The following is a 19,511-nucleotide window of genomic DNA, read 5'->3' on the forward strand; positions in this document are numbered from 1 at the left end:
AAATTGTTTCAAAAGTTCTCATTAATCAGACAAGAAAAAAATATTACCAAAGTAGCTGTCCTTTGAAAAATACGTGAAATTTTCCTTACAACAAAGTTTTTTGCAGCTTCACTGTAAATGACATTTTTGGTTACACATATACAAAATATTAAGTATATAACCTGTTTCTGTTCTCTATAGGTGAGTTGCTAAGTACAAATATTGATCCATTGTGAAGTACATTGTGTGCGTGAAAAGATCCACTGTGAAGTACACTGGGCTGGCTATGGAGCTGTCCGTTGCTTATATGTATCTTTGGGCGAATAAAATAGGAAATTTAATTTTTTAAAATTTGAAATTCGTTCAGGTGAATTGCAAGTGTTTGAATGTTATTCTTCACAATAATTCTGTAAGTTTAACATTGTACTAATTTTAGAGATGAGGAAACTAAATTTCAAAAATACTAGTTGATTTATCTCGTATTATAGCAGTTTTAGGTAGTAAAATATTTAGTGTTAGACCTGTCTCACCCCAGTTTCTATTCCTTCTCTTCTGTACTATCTCTCTGAAACTAGCTTTCTCCTTGTAAAATGAAGCGATTGGATTATAATATTAATATTTTTGGATTTTCTATAGCTCTCATGTATAGGGTCTCTGATTCTTGATTTTATTTAATCTCCCCTTTCAAGTTTGGATATATCATCTGAGTGTTTCATAATACATATAAGTGAATTGTGACACTTAGTCCATTTTCCACTGAAATCCTCCGAATTCCTGCCAAACAGGCACAGAGACTTGGGATAAGGAATGATTCATTTACTATAGAAATGGATATTATTCCAGCAGTGTACACTCTTGACTTTATTTTCATCACTCAGCCAATGAGTATAAATGACTTGAATTTGATAGGCACCATACAGGCAAAAGACATACATTCACACCATTATATTTTTAGTACATTTGATAAATTTACTCATATGTTTTAAGGTAGTCAATAATGAATCACCACTAGTTTACATTAGTTCCTTTACAGGTTTTGCTCTTCACACATTATTCTTTCTATAAAATTACATGACATTGCCAAATAGTGATCAAAAAGGAGTGGTCATATTCTCTTGGATTCAGGGTATGTTTACAAATGAAAAATTCTCATAAATTAAATTAAATTTCTATTATTCTCCCACATGCAAAAAGTTATTAGATGCATCTCTTTCATTTAGAAGGGTACATTTAGTATGGCTTAGCAAAAACTATGAGCTTTCTTTCAAAGAAACAGTTGTACTAAAGAACAGCTTGAATAGTTAAAGAAGAGGTCACAATTTTAGTCAAATATTTCATGACACAAACGATGTTAAAATTATTAAGATGTCATGGACAGATTTATGATTTCAACCATGATAGAATAATGGGTATCAGACTTGCCTCCATAAACTATATGTAATCAGATAAAATACAAGAGGCCATATTTTAAGATCTAGAATAATAGGTAGCATGTGGAAGAGATCTTTGAAAAAGAGAAATGTAGAAGATGTGTTTAGCTTGCATTCCAGATTTTTACAGGAAGATACTTTGCAAAATGTGACACAGAGAAATGAAACTCAAACAGAAACCAGAGGCCTTGATAACTGGGGAAAATAGAAATCAGAGTTTGGGGCTGCTCAGGTGCTGACATTTGTGGAATGGGCTATTGGAGAAAAGGAATCTGTGCAGAGAGGGAGTCTTAGAAATTTGCATAAGGTTCCAATTGAGTATTTGGCAAATACTAATATGTGCACATGGTAAAACACTGCAAGACTTGGTAGAGAACAGCTGTTGAATGGCTGTGAGCTGAAAAAAAATTTTTTTTTCAGAAATTACACAATACTGAGAGACATTGGTATTCTTACTATCGATAGTTAGAGAAACATTTCTGAACTTACCAAACATTCAGTAGATTCCACTGAATGGCCATTCAGTTTGGCAGAAAGGTCAAACCTTAGCAGTATATCTAGGTAAATATACTCTAAAAGAGCTTAAAGCAAAACTACAACAGGATAAAATCATGCAACTCAGCAACTGTTAAAGAAAGAAAACACAATTAATCAGACATAAAAACCACAATATTGAGAATACCTCTATAAAGAGTAACCCTACCCTCTCTCCCCCTAAGGAAAAACAAACAAACAAAACAAAAACAAACCATAACTATGAGAAAAAGTAGTCAATAGAAATAACCACCAGAGAGTCTACATATGTTGAAATCAGCAGTCAAGAACTTTAAAACAACTGTTCCAAAAAAAAATGTTCAAAATACTTTAATGAAAATATGTATAAAATGAATGACAGATGGAAGAACTTGATAGAGAAATGAAAAATATGATGCAGTACCAAATGGGTGTTCAAAAACTGAAATTTGAAATAATTGAAGTGAATATATTCAGCATAGCTCAACTGAAGATTAGATATTAGAGAAGAAAAAACAACCTTCAATAGATATGAAGGCATATCAGAAGAAATGAAAACTTATGAAAGCATAGATAGAAAAAAAAACTAGAATAAAGCATGTATAGTGACTTGTGGGAAAAAAAATCATGTTGTTTAATGTATATGTAATTAATCCAGTCATCTGTTGAAGGGCATCTAGGCTCCTTCCACAATTTAGCTATTATGGACAATGCTGCTATGAACCTTGGGATGCATATGGCCCTTCTCTTCACTAGGTCTGTATCTTTGGGGTAAATACCCAGTAGTGCAATTGCTGGATCATAGGGTAGCTCTATTTTTAACTTTTTAAGGAACCTCCACACTGTTTACCAAAGTGGCTGTACCAACTTGCATTCCTACCAACAGTGTAAGAGGGATCCCCTTTTTCCACATTCTCTCCAACATTTGTTTTTTTTTTGTCTTGTCAATTTTTGCCATTCTAACTGGTGTAAAGTGGTATCTCAATGTGGTTTTGATTTGAATTTCCCTGATGGCTAATGATTTTGAACATTTTTTCATGTGTCTGTTAGCCATTTGTATGTCTTCATTAGAAAAGTGTCTGTTCATATCTTCTGCCCATTTTTGGATTTGATTATTTGTTTCTTGTGTATTGACTTTGATTAAGAAGATGTGGTCCATATATACAATGGAATATTACTCAGCCATCACAAAGAACGATTACACAACATTTGCAGCAACATGGACAGGACTGGAAGAGATTATACTAAGTGAAATAAGGCAAGCAGAGAAAGACAATTATCATATGGTTTCACTCATTTATGGAACATAGGAAATAGCAGGAAGATCGGTAGGAGAAAGAAGGGAAGAATGAAGGGGGGTAAACGAAAGGGGGAATGAATCTTGAGAGACTGTGGACTCTGGGAAACAAACTGAGGGCTTCAGAGGGGAGAGGGGTGGGGGATTGGGATAGGCCAGTGATGGGTATTAAGGAGGGCACATATTACGTGGAGCCCTGGGTGTTATACGCAAATAATGAATCATGGAACACTACATCAAAAACTAAGGATGTACTGTATGGCTACTAACATAACATAATAAAAATTATTATTAAAAAAATGTATATGTAACTAAAGAAATGGAAGGAAAGAAGAACAATCTTTCAAATCTGATAAAATATAAAACTAGTAGATCCAGGGAAAACTTGCCAATAGTCACATTTCAAAAATGAAAACAAGGAAAAAATATCAAAAGGGGCCAGATAATAAAAAAAAGTATTATATATAGACTAACAATGAAAATAATTCAGCAATTATTGACATCTTATCAAATATGGAATAATATTTTTATTTTTAAGATTTTATTTTATTAGAGAGAGAGAACATGCACAAGCAGGAGGAGCAGCAGGCAGAAGGAGAAGCAGGCTCCCTGCTGAGCAAGGAGCCATTGCCGGACTCCATCCCAGGACCTTGGGATCATGGCCTGAGCTGAAGGCAGACGCTTAAGCAACTGAGCCACCCAGGCATCCCAGGAATAATACTTTTAAAGGACCAAAGAAAATAGTCATATAGAAATCTAATCCTATAGATTATATCATTAAAAAATGAAGGTGAAACAAAGACTTTTTCATATAAGCTAAGGCTGAGAAACTTTGTTACAAGCAGACCTTTGTTAAGGAAATATTAAAGAAGATTCCTCAGGGTAAATAAAAATGTATCAGAAGGAACCTCAGATCTACATGAAGAAATAAAGAATACAGGGAACTGTAAATATGTAAATAAAATAAAAAAAAATTTATTAAAGAATTTATATCCAATATATTAGCAAAGTGTTCTGGACTTAGAACATATATAAAATAAATATATATAATATCACAAAGGACTAGATGGTGACAAACGAAATTATTTTGCTGGAAGCTTCTAAAATCATATTGAGGTTTTAAGTTTTAATCCTTAATATAGTCTAATCATTAAAGCACCACAAAAATTAAAACAAAGAGGTATACCAAAAAGGTACACCAACAAATCAAGAGAGGAGATTCAAAGAATGAACACCAAACAACACTTGACTAACTTAAAAAGAGGGAGGAAAGGAAAAAACAAGAGAAATGAACAGAGGAAACAAACAGAGATAATAAAACTGATGGTAGATTTAAAATCAACCTTAATAATTACACAAAATACTAATTGACAAAACTTTCCAATTAAAAGCATTAATTGCCAGATTAAATAAAAACAATTAAGATCCAGATATATTCTATTTATAGAAGAAATTGAAATTGAAAGAGTCAAAAGTAAGATGAAAAAAATATATTCTATGTGAACACTAATCAGAAGAAAATTGAATTGGATATAATATTACCAAAAAAAGTAGGCTTTAAGACAATACATTCTACCAACAAAATAGAGGAATATTTTTTAAGGATTAAATTTATAATTTATCAAGAATTTATACTAGTCCTAAATTTGTATGAGGTTAGTAAAAGAGCTTCAGAAGTATATAAAAACTGAAGCTGACAGAACCAAAGGACAAATTCACACTCAGATTTGAATACTTCATATCTTTCTAAAATGGATAAAGCAAGATGACAGAAAATCTAAAGATATATTTAAACAACCAGTTTGATAGGTTATCAGCCAACTTGATAGATTCATAGATGAATCTATCCATATAAAAAATACATATTCTTGGGTGCCAGGGTGGCTTAGGTCATGATCCCAGGATACTGGGTTGAAGCCCCACGTCAGGCTCCCTGCTCAGTGGGGAGTCTGCTTCTCCCTCTCCCTCTGCTCTTCCCCCCTGCTTGTCCTCTCCCTCTCTTTCTGTTCAAAATAAATAGATAAAATCTTTAAAAAATATATTATTTTCAAATGCACTTTATATTTTCCACAAAACAGACCATATTATAGGCCATACAACATGTTCCAATAAATTTTAAAATCTTTAATCCATCTACAGTATGTCCTATGATAAAACAGAATTACATTAAAAATATCAGAACAATATTTGAAAAAAAATTCTCAAAATTTAGAAATTAAACTAACATTCTGAAATATCTAATGTTCCTACGTCGCCTTTGGGTCAATGAATACATCAGAAATAAAATTAGATAAAAACATAAACAGAAAAATATTGTATATCAAAATTTCTGGGATGCAGCAAAAGCATGTTTAGACAAAAATGCATTGTTTAAAGTGATTGTATTAGAAAAGAAGAAAGTATAAAATTCATGATCTGAAGTTCCATCTTAAGAAGCCAGAAACAGAAGAATAAATTAAATGCAATATAAGTAGAAAGAAAAATATGAGTACAACAATATAAAATATAGAAACAGTGGTAAATGAGAAAAATTTAAAATTGACATTTTAAAAGTATTGAAATTTTGGGGTGCCCGACTGCTTAACAGTCAGTTAAGCGTCTAACTCTTGGTTTCAGCTCAGGTCATGATCTCAGCGTCTTGAAATTGAGACCCATTCAGGCTCTGAGCTCAGTGCAGAGTCTACTTGAGGATTCTCCCTCTCCCTCTCTCTCTGTCTCTCCCCCCCCACCTCTCTCTCTTTTTCTCTCTCTCAAATAAATAAATATATCTTTAAAAATTAAAAAAAAAATAAAAGTACTGAAATTTTTATCTGCCTCAGTACTGATCACAAAAAAAGGAGAAAACAAGTGGAGTCAATGAAAGCATATCATTAAATATCCTAGGAGTTTTATACTTTCAGCTCTTATCTTTAGACGTTTAATCCATTTTGAGTTTATTTTTGTGTGTGATGTAAGAACGTGGTCCAGTTTTATTCTTTGCATGTGGTTTTTCCAGCACCATTTATTGAAAAGACTGCCTTTTTCCCATTGTATATTCTTGCCTCCTTTGTCATAGATATACTGAACATATATGTGTATCAGTTTATTTCTGGGAAGTCTATCCTATTCTGTTGATCTCTGAGTCTGTTTTTGTGCCAGTACCATAATGTTTTGATTATGATAGCTTTGTAGTGTATCTTGAAATCTGGGATTGTGATACCTCCAGCTTTATTCTTCTTGCTCAAGATTGCTGTGACTATTTGAGGTCTTTTGTGGTTTCATACAAAGTTTAGATAATTTGTTCTAATGTGGAAAATAGTATTAGTATCTTGATAAGGATTGCACTGAAATGTAGATTGTTTTGGGTAGTATAGAAATTTTAACCATGTTAATTCTTCCAATCCATAGCATGGTATATTTTTCCATTTGTTTGTGTCATCTTCAATTTCTTTCATCAGTGTCTTACACTTTTCAGAGTATAGGTCTTCCGTCTCCTTGGTTATTTTTTTCCCTAAGTATTTTATTCTTTTTGGTGTAATTGTAAATGCGGTTGTTTTCCTGATTTATCTTTCTCCTTCTTTATTATTAGTGTATAGAAATACAATTCTGTATATTAATTTTGTATCCTGCAACTTTAGTGGATTCATTTATCAGTTCTAAAAGTTTTTTGGTGGAGACTTTAGGGTTTTCTATATACAATATTATGTCATCTGCAAATTGTGACAGTTTTACTTCTTCCTTATCAATTTGAATGCCCTTTTCTTTCTTTTCCTTGTTTGACTGCAGCTAGAACTTTCAGTAAATATGTTGAATAAAAGTGGTGAGAGTGGACATCTTTGTCTTGTTTCTGATCTTAGAGGAAAAGCTCTCAGTTTTTCTCTATTGCGTATGATGTTAACTATGGGTTCTTCATATATGGTCTTTATTATGTTGAGGTATGTTCCCTGTAAACCCATTCTGTTAAGAGTTTTTAATCATGAGTGAATGTTGTATTTTGTCAAATGCTTTTTCTGCATCTGTCGAGATGAGTATCTACTATTTTAAATTTTGTTGCACACTGAATATTTTCGGTGACACATTTTGCTCCATCTATACTTTCAATAAAATTGTAAAATGATAGGCAATTACCAAAGGATCATTTTTAAAGTTTTATCCTGTAAGTGTGCCTAAGAGATTTTAGCTAACCACACAAATACAAAATAAAATTTGTATGTTCAACTAGAGTAATTTTTTGTAGAAATCAGAAGTCTTAATATGGAAACAATCACCATGCATGTGAATCTGATGGGATAGGGGAGGGTTAGCAGGAAAAAAAAAGAGCTGAGAATTTCTACTAATTCTAGTGTGAACTTCTAGATTTGCCCATGGCAAATTGTTGATTACATTCTTTAATGGCACTTGAAATATCAAGTTTTGAATATATTACTAAAATATTCACTGCATTGATAGGCAGGGAGAGAAACAAGAGTAATTTACATAGAGGTAAATTTTATTCTTAAAATAAGTCACAAAACAACTTTGGCATATTTACTGAAATTCTTGACAGTACTAATTTAAAGTTAGCACTTTATGAAAAACTCAACAAAGAGTGATATACATATATGTGAATAGTAATACATAAATGTCCATATAAATCAAATTAGTGATGTAATGAAAATTGGCCACATTGTCAGGTTAATGAGAATATATATTTTTGTTAATAAGCAAAGATGATGTGTTTTGTTTATAAAACTTAAGCTTGTCTAAAGATTTTGAAGCATAATTAATTGAGTTTGTTTCTGTCTTAGTTCTTATTTTAAAGATTAAATTTCCCATAAAAAAACTAACGTTATTATATCTCTTGGATCTGTAAGGGATTAAGTCTCTTATGCCTCTTAATTTTTAAAAATTTAATTTAAATTTGACTTTGGTATAAAATATAATTGTCAGAAGGAGATGCTGCAGAAAGTTCTTTGAACAAGATTAATGCAATTCTATATTTATTATTCTTGCCTTAAGCATAAAATCCAGAACTCCATGATGACATGTACTATCTCAGAACACACTTTTTAATTCATCTGTTTTGAGTTATTTCAAAGTTTTCAAAGTGTGAGTATTAAAGTAGGGATCTGATTCAAACTGGAAGTCTCAGAAGAAGTATCCAAACCATTTTCTTAGAAGGCAAAGATCAGAAGTAGTATGGATACACTTGGATTCAGCTCAGGATATCCCTTGAGTTTTTAAAACAAATATTGTTTAATTAAGGAAGTACTGGGCTTAATAGTCCAATATTAGAATAAAGTGCACTATATTTTCCAGTTTCCATTCCTCTTTGGAACTTGCTTGGGGTAATTATTTTGTTTACTATCTCTCTTCTTGAGGATAGTCAGATTTCCATTGTTTTTTTCTTGTCTGGTATATTACATGAGATTTTGGGGGCGGGTTACAAATGACAGATACCTCTGTCAAACTATGTTGTGTTGAAAGAAAGAGACGAAAAGCAGAATTTATCAGAATACAGGCCATCTCAATCAAAGGTGAGGAAGTATAGTTCTTCCTTCAGAAAGGAATGAGCAAAGAACTGGAATGGCAGAAAGGTATTTGTCTCTCTGGTGCTGTATGTTCTTCTACTTCTACTTTCCTATAGACGTGTTCATTTGACTCCTTACACGTTGACTTTTCTGCTGTGGCGCTCTCGTTTTAGGGAAACATAAACTCTCATCACTACATTGAATCTCTCCATTTCAATTCTAGATACCAGGTAGACAAAATATGATCCAGTGTGCGTAAAGTGTTCACCTTTAATCCAGTGGGTGTGGCCAAGGCTGATAAGGAACGGTACACTGTTCATTCAGCAGGAGTTTCAGGATCACAGTCAAAGCAGGAGACTTAGAAGCAGTGGATGTGGGTAATAAAGGAGGGGTACAAGTGTATGCCTAATAAACACTTTTAGGTAAAAGACACATAGACCCAACAGACACACAGAAATATTCCTTACATTCACAGGTGACAGTGTTCAGTTGTCTGGATAGGTAAATTTGAATAATTTCTTAAATAAAAAAATTGCACTTATCATGAAAAGTTACCCACATATGCATACCTCATTCACATCAATAGTGTTAAATGTTTTTTAATACTATGAATTTTATTATAAAATTATAGTTTGCTTCTACAGAATTTAAGAGTTCTGAAACACAAATTCCCTGAGATCCTTTTAATCATTAACAAATAAATGATATATATAAACTAATCTTAAATATTTCTGAAATAATTCAGAAAAGATAACCATAAGGCCATTGGCAACAAAATATAATTGAAAGAATAAAACAAGAATGGAAATAATAAACTGAATATTATATAGAGTAGACAAGTTTATTTTTATTTGGTAAAGCTTTTGTTTCAAGTTGAATCCAGAGGTGCTGGTGTGGGTCAACCATGCTTCACTTGAATGAAATTTTCCATGTTTCCTTACTAGAAGGAGAAGAGCAAAAACCCAACCTGGATTTGTTCAGCTCCCTCTTCAACTCCTGAGACAAGCCAGATGCTTCCAGGTTCTCAAAAACAGGCAGAATGTCACCAAATGAAAATGTCTATAAGACCTTGCTTTCTCATTTCAGCTGCTGGCCTTGCAGAGTCAGCTCTGGTGGAAACCTCCCACTGCCTGTTGTGTGAGTTTCTCATTCCAAGGAACTTGTGGGTCAAAATTGGATCCAGCCCTCCATGATAACAAAGGTATGATAATAGTTTTTGGATGACTGAATCAGAATTCATTGCAGATTATATCATTTTTTCCCAACTACTCAATTTAGATTTTGAATTAAGAAACAAAATGATAATAAGTGTTCTTTATTTTTCCCTTTTAACTTTAAGTGGCCAGAACCGCATGCATCGTGATGATTTCATCTTAAAATGCCACAAAAAGTAACAGAGTTCTGACTCAGTAGTTGTCCAGTGATGAGAGATACTTCTCAAAAATGAAATTCTTAGTCCTAGAGACAGGAAAGAATGTGACTGTGTAGGGTACTTTATTTTTTTTCTTTTCCTGACACCTGCAAATAATTCTGAATGGCATTTTTATCTAATTTGAATGAAGTGGTTTATCCCTTTTTAAAATAAACACATTCGGCATCTGAAAATATTATCTTGGCCTCTAGTGACACAATTTCTCAGCTCAACTGGTAACTTAAGAGCATGGAATAATTTAATGTATGATGTGTATAGCATCTTGACTATAACTATACATCAGCGAGTGAAGGAAATATGAACAAAAATTTGAGTGCTTTGAAAAATTAAGTTCTAACATCTAGACAATGAAAATCCCCTAAATGGATCTCCTAAATTCTCTATTTTGAAACATGAACAACCACTTGGTGTTGTGTGCAAGCAAGTCTTTCTTGGCCAAATTCCTGTCTTCTTGAAACCGACATCTTTGTAAGGGTGATGCTAAAGAGAAGGCCAGGTTTGTTTTATGTTGTGAGTAAGTCAGAAAAGATGATAAAATTCGTGGTAGTTTAATGCACAAGAAAAAGAATTTCTGTAAAGCCCTGTAAGTTATATAGGATCACCAAGTTGGAAGGTCAAATGAACTGAAAGAAAACTTGGTCAAATTTCCTTACTTTTACACATAAAGTAATTAAAAAGTGAAGGGATGGGGCAAATGAGCCAACATCATAGAACTTGCCCTTAGCCTACTGTTTTGTTCTCTGTTTCATATTCTTCTAATAAGTCCTGCTTTGGTTAAATACGTATAAAGATTTGGGCAAAGGCAAAGTACTAGCCATCTAATAGTCACATTCTCTTAGGTGTCTTAGAGCATGTGTCTTTTTTATTTTCTTCCAAGTGGAAATCGCGATATTCAATAGAGAAGTCGTAGAATGCTTCTCTTAACACTATATAAAGGATTCCAGTTAAAGTTTGTGTTTCACTGTAATGTTATTTCCTAATGTGTAATCAGACTAACAGAGGATTTTGAAAAACAAAACAAAACAAAACCTTTCAGACTTGTTATTTAACTAGATATAATTTGTTTCCAAAAGGTTGTGTAGTACTGGGGCTTTACTTGGCTTAATATTTTTTATGACACTCAGTAATATTAAAGGAGAGCCATGATGATCATGAATAAACAAACTCAACCACCCTTGAGCTATGTGAAAAGGAAATTTGATAAACAGAATCATCTTGACCTCATGGGGATATTTTAAACTTTTCTTTCAGGGAAGCTTTCGTGGTAACACTATTTTATCTTTCAGTTTCTATAGTATGTAGACCAGCTAAGTCAATAGACATTTATCTAATTCAGGCAAGCTAACATTGTAATACAATTATGTTTTCTAAAACACTTTCTGTGAGTTTGTTTTGTAAATTCATTTGGAATAACCATATTATATTACTAAATCTGTGTTCATTTCTTTAAATTGAAAAATTAAATAAAAGCTGCTAATGTAAAGGTGCATGGCTATTTGTTTGCAAGAACTATAAATCAATTTAAAAAAATGAATGTGTATTAGGTTAGATATTTGAATCTATTCCAGAGATTTTATACTCCAGTAATTTATTTTAGAATAATCAATTAACATTTTATTAACAGCAACACCACTAATTTTGATAGTTAAAACATTCCTGAAAATTTCTGAACCTTTGTTAAAATGTATTTTTATTACCTTCTGGAAGAAAGGTATCACAAAACTATCAGGGCTTTATATGGCTTCCCACAAGCCAGCCATACAGGTTGTCTCATTTTAACTGTTATTGTCTTCAAATAAAAGCTTCTTCCAGATGTACTAAAAGAAACAGTAATCAAACCTAAGCTTCACCATCTCTAATATATGCTACTCCACTTGGATTTTTTTCCTTTGAATTCTTAATTAAAAAAATCTTTTAATGAGAGGCAGCTTGAGTGTGAAGCTGTCAGTTCTACCCTTATCCTTGATGCATACCAAAAAAAAAAAAAAAAGAGAGAGAGAGAGAGAGAGAGATTTCACTTTTAAAAGAAGTTCCACTTTCTTGAGACATTTGTATTCAAACAGGACTCTCTCTTTCTCCTTCTTTCTCCTGGGAGAACAGCTCTACTCTTCAAATGAAAAAGAAATAATAAAACACATCAGGAACAGCAGACCTCAGACCTAACGTTTCTCTCCTTGTCTTGGAATGTTATTTCCATATAGAAAGCTACTCTAATGGGACACTTGTAAATGGCAGGGAATTTAGCCCTTGTGGAGTCCTCTCCAGAAATTGGATTTTTGCTTAAGCAAACAGCAAACCATGCAGCAGGGGAAAAGCTATTTATTTGGCTGCCTGTTGAAGAGCCTTACAAAAATACAATTCAGTCTGTTCTGACCGTTGAGTCAGTCAGCATACACTGGAAAACAAAATCCAGTTACTTGTGTAAGGTATCAGATGAGCTCTTTCATGTAACAGTTAATCTCAAATACACTTTAATGATATTTTTCTTGATTACCCTTTTCTTAGATATAATGGCTTTTGCAGTTTACTTTCACATTAAGGAAGGGTAAAAGGCTTATACAAGCTGCCAACTTCAACCCAGTCTTTTGAGGGATTATTTAGAATCTTTGCTGTTCAAATATAAGCAAATTTATACTAAGGAAAGTTAATCTTCAGTTTACGACATTTAATAATGTCATTCAAAACGCCCTTATGACAACACGTTTACCTTCTTAAATCAGATTTAGATTCTAAAAGGTTCTTATGATTTATATGAAAAATGTTTCATAATCTTCTCATTTGCTTCATAACTTAAGTATCAGACATCCTTCTACACAAACGGATGCTTTTCTTTAAGCAAGTAACCCCCACCATAAAAAAAATAGTGATAAAATAAACTCTCTTCTAATGTCTCCCAAGTGCCATTCTAAAGGATAAGAGGAAGTATCTCCCCTGAAGGATCTTCTTTTAGGCATAAGAAAGATAAAGGTAATTCTTAAGAGGAGATAGACCCACTAATTTAAGCTTTGTGAATATTCGTTTATACTTGCTGACATTTTGGTGTGTCCTTTGCAGTGAATGGAGTTTCTTTCACTGTATTTCTCAGAAACAGCTTTTCTATACTAAAAACAATTCCCATCTTTCTACTAACAAGTTTTATAATTAAATATCAATGAAGAAAATGAATACATCTCCTTGCTTTTTCCTTCTCCTCACCTCCCAACCTATGAAAACTTGGTATTTTACTGAAACCAGCATTCTGTACTCTGAGGGAAAGTATAAAATAATGACAGTTTTTTAGCCAAATATGACCATAATTTAGGAAGGTGGAAGAGTCAGCCCTCTCTCATAATTCCATCAATGATTCGGTCAGGCAGAGATCTTTGTTAGTGAAAAATGTTAGAATCCAGATGATTTAGAACTAGTGTGGCTCAGCATTACTTAGGCATTATAATGGAGGAATTTGCCAGAGAGATATTTAGTTTAAACTTATTTGATTATATTATATGCAAAACAAGTTTTATATAGTTGGTATCATGGAGGAATATTTAATGTAATTGTATAGACATTTTGTAATAGTTTATAATATTTATTGATTTAAAAAACCAAACATTTTTTCTTTGAAGTGATTATATATGCCTATAGTAAATATGCATAAACTGTAAAGGTATGCATTGGAATATACATTTATTTAACATTATAGCAAGAGCCATAGTTTTAATTGAATTAGTAGGAGAAAAACATTCAGTCTACTTCTTTATTTCTTTCTGCTGTAAGAAAATAAACTATATCAAGCCTAAGCCTTCAAATAATGAGTAAAAATTTTGAAGAAATTATCTTAACTGGCCTTTACAAATTCAAATATTCTGTTCTAAGTAAGCTGTACAGCTTATTATACAATAAGAATTATTATCCTGGTTGTTGTAGTTGCAATCTTATTTCTTTTTTTTTCTTTTGTTTTTTAATTCAATTAGCCAACATAATTAGTTTTTGATGTAGTGTTCAATGAATCATTAGTTGCATATAACACCCACTGCTCATCACATCACATCACATCACATCACATCACATCATGTGCCCTCCTTAATGCCCTCCAGCCAGTTACCCCATCTCCCCACCCACCTCCCTTTCTGCAATCCTCAGTTTGTTTCCCTGAGTCAAGAGTCTCTCATGGTTTGTCTCCCTCTCTGATTCTTCCCATTTAGTTTTCCCTCACTTCCCCTGTGATCCTCTGTGCTATTACTATGTTCCACATATGAGTGAAACCATATGGTAATTGTCTTTCTCTGGTTGCAATCTTATTTCCGAGATGAAACGTACAGGCAACAGTTGATTTCAGAAAAATGATATGGTACGAAGCAATACATGCACATTTGTTTAGAAAGTTTTATTTGTAATTATTGGATTTATACTTGTTCATAGTAGAGATATTTAAATTTACAGAACAGTGTAAAGAAGAAAATAAAATCACATCCAATCATATTTCACTAATCATCAAAAATATACTAATTAAAACCAAACAAAATCAAACCAAAGCATTACCTCTACATGCCCACCACAATGGCTGGGAAAGGAAAAAAAAAAAAAAGACAAAAGAATAATGTCAAATGTTGAAAAGCATGTAGAGAACCAAGAATCCTACTGGTGGTAGTATAAATTGGTGAAAACACTTTGAAAACTTGTTAGAGTAAAGCTGATCATAGCCATGCTCTATGATTCTATACATCCACTTCTAAAACTATAACCAACAGAAATGCAAATATACATTCTCTGCAACACAAGAATATTGAGGATCTTCATAGCAGCACTATCAGTTAAAACTAAAACTGGAAACTACCCAATTGTTCAGCAACAGTAGAACTGCTATAAATGTACTATAGTGCGTTCACAGAATGAAGTACAATAAAGCAATGAAAATGCTTTATTGATAATTGCAATTTCACACACCAGCATGGATACATTTCATGAATATGATATTAAGCCAAAGTGCCAGACCAAAGAGTGTACTACTCCATTTATATAAAGTTTAAAACCAGGCAAAACTAATCCATGGTGTTAGAAGTCGTGATAGTAACTGTATATTTTCTGATGTAGAGCCTGGGAGAGGTCCAAGTTGGTTTTAGGAATTTCATCAAATTCTATGTTTAGGATAGGGGAATTTTCTTAATGTGTGATAATAATATTTAACAAAAGAAAACCACATATACTCAAACAAAAATATGCTTTGATATATTTATTTGCAGCCATTTAAAATACTTAAAAATTAGAATTCTTAACATAAAATTTTGAATCTTAACATATATTATATTTTATTTTTTTAAAATTTACTGAGGGCTTCGGGGGGGGGGATTGGGATAGGCCGGTTATGAGTATTAAGGAGGGCACATATTGCATGGTGCACTGGGTGTTATATGCAAGTAATGAATCATGGAACATCGCATCAAGAACTGGGGATGTACTGTATGGTGACTAATATAACAAAATAAATATTATTTAAATAAATAAATAAATAAAATTTAGTGATATATTTATCTTTGTTTTTGAGGACAATGACTTTTAATGGTTATATGGCATCCAATTGTATAAATAAAAAAACAATTTAAAATATTTTTTCTCTTTCTGAATAGTTTTTGTGCATTTTCAATACTATAAATAATGCTGCAACAAGTATCTTTCTGTATTACTGATTTTCTTCAGGATTAAATCTAAATAGTGTGATAACCAAGTCAAAGAATATGATCATATTCTGGGCTTTGATAAATTTATCAAATTGCTTTCAAAAAATATTTTATCAATTTATGCTCCCATTAACTGGTGGGAACAAACAATAAAGTTTAACGATCTTTGCCCAATGGGCAAAATAATCTCAATATTAAATTAGAATAATTTTTATTTTCATATAGTTTAATATTTTATTACGTTTAATGAATAATTGTTTTCTATTGCTAATTTTGATTCATGATCCATTTCCATTTTAGGTAAGGGACTTCTTCTTGCTTAACTTTTTTCTTCTCTTGATTTATAAGCATTCTTTATTAATTATAATAGTACTTTGTTTATTACACATATTGTTTCAAATTACTTAGTGCCCTACATTTTGTATATATTTTTTTTGCAAAGAAGAGAGTTTAAAATGTATATTTAATCATCTTACTGAATTTTCTTTTAAAACCTTTTGAATTTGTTTTGACATGTGTAATCATTTTATCACTTAAGGTAGTACCTCAGTGACATGTTACTTGAATTAAGATATTTTTGATACGTATTTGTCATATAGTAGTAGCTTATTTAGTGAAAGAATTGAGTCAGAAGTTCCAGTTGTATATTCCTACAGCTGAGCAACCTCAGTAGAAAGTGTCTTCTTTTCAATAGTTCTGGCAGAAATCTTAGAGATGATTTGGTTCATCCATCTGTGCTACTTCCCTACCTCTGTACCGGTCCCTGTGCCTACAGGGATGCAGCTTTCTCACTGTCTTCCCTGACTCACATGCTTACATCCTGGGGTCAGGAAGTGGGGTCAGACACCAAGCATCAGATATTGGTCTAATAGCTGAGCAAACTGCTTCTTTGATGGAAAACCATGGTGCTTTTAGATGGAGAGTAAACACATTTGGGGTATGCAAAAAAAGAGATGTTCCCTACAATTACATATATGTGTATGTATTCCCTACATATATATACACCAAGTCTCATCTGTTCTCTACTTTTACAAGTTTATTAATAGATCAAAGTGCAGGAATTACATTTACTGATTAAGTATCATCATTAGATTTGACCTATCATCCTTACTATTAGATCTTCCAAATTAAATTAGGGTCATATGCAAATTTAGCATAATCATTATTGGGTTAATGTCCCTATGTAACTCATCTAGAAAATGTTGACTGATACAGGGATAAGTTCATACAGACATAGAAGTGAAGTTATACACCACAACACTAGATAATTTTTTCCAGGTTTTCACCTATCCTTTTATCAGGACCCTCAAGATAAGGATTTAGTACCAACTGTAAATCTATCTAATTACATCATTATCAAAGCATGCCTCTAAAGCATGTTCTATAAGAATATCATGAAATACGTTGTTAAATGCCTTCTTAACTTTATAATACTGTGTTTACATAATTTTCTATCAGTCTAGTTCCATTACCAAAAAATATAATAAGCTAGTCATGACACAAGCATTTTGGTATTGCATATTATTCCTTGCTTTTCTAAACACTCATACACCATGGTTTTTTACATTTTCATGGTCAATTACAGGCTCTCTGGCCAACACTATATTTCATCCCAGATTTTTCATGTTTTAGAAAATATCCTCATATTAAATACTTTTTAAATTTGCCTATCTGCCAACAATCACATTTGTAAGTTCTTTCAGGACCCTGAAATGCAGCTCATCTGTATCTGAACTCATTTAGATAGGTTTAAAAATAATTTATCCACTTAATTGGGCTTCAATTATTGCCCTATATTTTCCAGTCTGAAGATCATTTTCTTGACAAATAATATTGAACAAAAATGGTATTTGGCTATATTATACCATTTGCACTTCATCAAGCATTAGTTCTTTGCCTGGTAGTTGTTCCTATTTTGAATATTACAAAATTGCCAATTGTTACAATTAGCATTATTCACCAGCTTAATTCATTTTGAGCTTTAGTTTTCCTATTACCATTTTTATAATCCAGGCAACCATTTCTCTTCATTCCTGAAGGTTCTAATTCTTTTGTGTCTTGCTGTGGAGTTCATTTTCAGTGAATTCCCGAATTCTTCTTTAGGACCTATCCTAATTGTATTCTCACATGTCAATTTTCTAAGTCTCTCAAAACTCTTGGAGTAGATTCTCTATCTGAAACAATGGGTTATGCCTACCATTTTTTCCCTGTGATTTTATGAAATCAGATTTAAATAGATTTCACTATACCCCAGATTCTCTTACTTGAATATAATAACCTTAAGGTAACATGTTTTATTTCATAATGTAGACTAGAGGAAAAACTTATTAGTGTCGAATTTCAAAACCTGAATTCAAATTCTTGGTGGCTTCCCTGTTAGAGCTATGTTCAGGGATATATCATTGAATAACTCTGGGTCTAATTTTTTTTTTAATTTATAAGATAGGAAAAATATTAAGTCACATGGATAATATAGTATGGAAAAGATCCTGTGGAAAAAAAATGAAGTCAGAAAATGAAAATGAAGAAAGGGAGTAAGAGATAGAGAAAGAAATCTCCTCACTTTCATTTGCCCGGCTAGCTCTGTATCAATCAGAACAGAAGTCAACTTCCTTTTTCTCTGTATTCTAAAAGGTAGAGTTGTTGGCAAGTCAATACTTTTTTATAAATTTTTTTTTAATTTAAAGTATCTTTTTTTCCTGAATACCAAAATAACACTCATATTACAAAATAAACACAGAAAATATAACACAGAAATTTAAAGACTTCCATAATCTTACTCCCAAAGATAATCATTAATTACAGCTAATAGTTTCCACGTATATTAGCCAGGTTTTTGCTCTATATGATCACTAATAAACAGACTTTTATAAAAATGAGACCAAATTTAGCAATGTGCTTATTCGCTTTACTTAATATAGCTTGGATATATTTCCATATCATTTTTTTTGTTGATATGTTCATTCTTTCTAACAGGATTTACTTGTTGCTAGTGAAATGAAATAATATGTAACATATCTATAAAGTTGAAGTGCTCTAGTTCACTGGCACCTGTTCTGTGCCAATTTAGTGGAGTGTCCTATACTATATTTCCACAAAAATATAATTTCTGGTTCTCTGCCCTTTACTCTGATCTTTCCTTTTTTGGTTGAACTACATGTAATTGCCAATAATCAACAAGTTGGATTCACTGAACAGTAGTTTTCTTATACTGCAAAGTATTACTTGAATTATTACCTTCCAAGACCAATTTAGGGCTCTCTAAGACATTGCTCAACAACTCTCTTGTGTTTCGTTGTATGGTGGTAGGATAAGATATAAGAAGAGAAGGTGCTCACACCTGGTGCTAAAAGGAAGATATCTAATGGCAAATTATCCCCAAAGTGAGATAATTTCTCTCTTACTAAGGAAGCTCACCGATTCAAAGTTATGAAGATGTATTTATTCTTCTTTCTCCTGCTCTGCCTTCTCCCCTCCTGCAATACGCTGATTTTTTTTTTTTTTTTTTTTACTTCAACAAGCCATGCAACTTCAAAGTCTAAAGCTATTGGTTTCAGAGGCTCTGTTCAGCCTCAAGGGTCACAGATCCTTCCACCTTCTCAGAGCTTGTATGGATGAGATTCTTTGTAGGATTCAATTGCTTTGATCTTTGATGGATTACTTGGCCAGATCGGGATTTTCATGGAAGCAGATCTGAGAGCATTTTCTTGTGGG

Source organism: Ursus arctos, unplaced genomic scaffold (genome assembly GCF_023065955.2).
Source record: "Ursus arctos isolate Adak ecotype North America unplaced genomic scaffold, UrsArc2.0 scaffold_15, whole genome shotgun sequence".
Taxonomy (NCBI): domain Eukaryota; kingdom Metazoa; phylum Chordata; class Mammalia; order Carnivora; family Ursidae; genus Ursus; species Ursus arctos.